This window comes from Hipposideros armiger, unplaced genomic scaffold (genome assembly GCF_001890085.2).
Source record: "Hipposideros armiger isolate ML-2016 unplaced genomic scaffold, ASM189008v1 scaffold_303, whole genome shotgun sequence".
Classification (NCBI taxonomy): Eukaryota; Metazoa; Chordata; class Mammalia; order Chiroptera; family Hipposideridae; genus Hipposideros; species Hipposideros armiger.
This window is the reverse complement of record NW_017731653.1, coordinates 631,547-634,529: the sequence shown is the minus strand read 5'-3', so window position 1 is coordinate 634,529 and position 2,983 is coordinate 631,547. Positions and strand designations below refer to the sequence as shown.

Below are 2,983 nucleotides of genomic sequence, written 5' to 3'. Positions count from 1 at the left end.
TGTTAAATTATTTAACCCTCACAACAACCTTATGGAGAAAAAGAAAGAAAATATTTTCCGTGTCCCCGCCTGCAGAGTCAGTGTGCGGTTTGGGAGAAAATGTGTCGGATATTTTGGGGCGGTCACGTGGGCGGGCGGGCTCCGAGAGGCCCCGGGACAGTCCCAGCCTAGAGCCCGTGCACCCCCCTCCAAGAGCCCCCCATTACGGCGAGCCTCTGACACTGCGACGCTCCAGCCTCACGACCGCCGGACGTCGGGACCTCGGGGCTCCGCGGCCTCCCTTCCTCCTCCTCCCTTCTCCACCAGGTGAGTCAGGCGGGGAGGCAGGCTCCTCCGCCCCGATGCCTGGGTCCTCCAGTGAGGTGGGCTGGGGGCGGGGGCGCCGAGGAAGACGCCAGCTCTGTCCCTCCCAGGTTGGTCAGGTTGTCAGAAGGGTGTGAGGGGGACTTACTGCCCCAACTTGGGGGTCAGCCCTGATGTGGGAAGGGAATGGGGAACATTTGAGACGAGCTGGGCCTGGGCTGGGCTTTATCGCCCCTTCATTCTGGTGAGTAGCAGGGGACAGCATTTAGGAAAGAATCTCCAGCCAGGGGTCTTCTAGCCTACTTTTGTGCTTGGAGTGTTTGAGAAGACAGGGTTCTTTCCAGCGGGGAAAGACCACTGCCTGTCTTTCCCTGGCTTCTCTTTGGAGAGTCTGAGGGGTAGATTTTTGGTCCAAGCTGGTCCAAGTTGCTCCTTCCCCAATGGAATGGCACGGCTTGGACATCAGCATGGTAAGGAAAGGGTCCCCACCTTAGTGATCCTGACCCTCTGGGTCCAGGAGTTTGGAGAGACAAGTGGATGGGATAGGGGTCTGTAAAGTTTCCTTGAACCACAGTTCAGGATCCCCTCTCTCATATGCTCAGCTGCGGGTGTAAATCTTGGCTCCCTCCAGCTAAGGCGGGGGGCTTCTTGGGTGTATTCTTGGAGGTAGCCCAAACGGAACAAAGGAAGAGCAGGAAGACTGAGGCAGGGACCCAGGAGTTCTAATCTGGAGCTCCACTGACGCTGCCTCTCTCTTTAGCAGTTAACAGCCCAGCCCCCTCAACCTGACCCAATATGTAGGAGGGAATCTCTGCAGGTGGCCAGAGGGTAAGAATGTGCATGGTTGGGGGTGAGGGGGAGGACAGGGGAGCCTGAAGAGGGGTCTGTAGGGCAAGAAACTGACTTCTCAGACTGGGCCGCTTTAGGTCCCAGGTCCAGGCAGTTGCAATCCCAGTCCTCAAGCCTGAGGCTCCTGCCTTTACTGTCACTCCTCAGATGCTGAGTTGGGGTTGAGGACCATAGGCAGTGTGTCCCATATTCTTAAGGCAAGAAGAGAGGAGATAGGAAAGGGGGCAGGGGGTAGTGTGCCTGGAGCTTGGGTATCCCAAATAGAGAGAGAGAGAGAGAGAGAGACACACACACACACACACACACACACACACACACACACACACTGTGGCACACACACTGTGGCTCAGAGCCTGCTAGGCAGCACAGGGCACACACCCCCACCCGGCACACCCCCACCCCTGGCTCAGAAAGCCACCTAACTGGCACCTCCAGTTCCCCCCTCTGCCCCACCCTGCCCGTGCCCTCCGATGCCCACACACATTCCACTGGCATTGCCTGCCTGCCTGCCTCAGGGGAACTGCCCCTCCCTGGGGCCAGTGAGGTGGAGGGAGGGCACCTGGGGATGAGAGGTGGAGACTCAAGGGTCTGGACTCCCCCAAGGGTGGCACAAAGCCAGGGAAACCCGGCCCACTGCTGCCTCCTGGGGAGCAGGCTGGGGGCCCAGGCTAGAGCAGAGGATGCCTGGGTTCTCCGCCCAGGCTGGGGATGGGGTCATGGAAAAAGGTGGTCGTGTTTATATAGAGGGGAGGGGGGCAGTGGGTGGAGAGCAGCCGACAAGAGCAGCTTTGTTCCAGGCTCTGGAGCGGGTAGGGCAGCAGGGAGACGCACCCCCCCCACCTCCATCCGGCAGCCCCCTTCATCCATGCCCTCCCCTCAACTCCACCTCAGCTCTAAGAGTAGCAGCTTTGTATGGGTCCCTTTCCCCTAGTGAGCCCCCCTCAGTCTGAGGTGACATCTTGGGAGGGGAGAAGTGTTCTCCCCCTTCCACAGGTCCCCCAAAGAACTAAGGCATCTGGGTCCCTAGTTTAGGGTTTCCTTTGATTCTGCACCACTGTTTTCCATTCCTTGGTCCCTTCCTCCATCCAGGACTTAAGAAACACCCGTTCCCTTCTCAGCCAAGGCAGAGAAACCAAGGCTCTGAAATGGGATGAATCTCTGTCCCCTTCTTGTCTTCACTCAACTCTCAAGTCCTGTCTCTGAGGCAAAATAAAAGCAAGGCCAGGGAGAGCTGGGCTGTCCTTCACTCCTTACAGCTTCATTCCTCGGTAAGGACCAGGAATCTGAGGTATCTGTCTCTGGGATCCCTCCCACCCCCCAAGTCCTCCTGCCTCATCTTCAGGTCTCTGTTTACCATCTATAGGTGAGAAGCAGACAATGAGGCCTGGAGCATTGAATGGGTCCCCAGTCTAAGTCAGTCTGGGGAAGATGGGGTGGGGGGGGGCTCTAGTAGCTTCTCACCCTTGGCATTGGAGAGGTTAATCCACCTGGAATGTGGCCCAGCCTGTTGAGCTATGGCCCAGGGGCCTAGGGGCCCCGGACTCCTGGCTCCACCTGGGCTTAACCAGGGATGAGGACTTCAGGAAATAGGGAAAGGAAGAGGAGAGGGACCCTGGGGGCTTGGAGCTCAGACTTTTAGAGCCTGGGGAGACACTGGGCTGAAAAGTCTGAGGCTGCTAGGCATATGGGTGTTGCCTAGTGAGGGGCAGGGGCTGCTTCATACATTGAAACTGAATGAGGTGGTGGTTTTGGGGGTCTGAGTTCCTGTAACCTCCATGACAATTTACCCTCAGGAACTTGAAGGCCAAGGAGATGAGAGATGGGGGGGGGG

General features: G+C 57.8%; 1 protein-coding gene across 1 annotated transcript in view; it reads left to right on the top strand.

Annotated features, from left to right (window-relative positions):
- Positions 1-41: 41 nt before the first annotated feature.
- Positions 42-2,983, top strand: part of RARG (retinoic acid receptor gamma) — a 20,672-nt gene continuing 17,730 nt past the window's right edge. The window contains exon 1 of the mRNA XM_019659661.1: positions 42-306. The gene's annotated coding sequence lies outside the window, so the exon portion shown is untranslated. The remainder of the gene's footprint in view (positions 307-2,983) is intronic.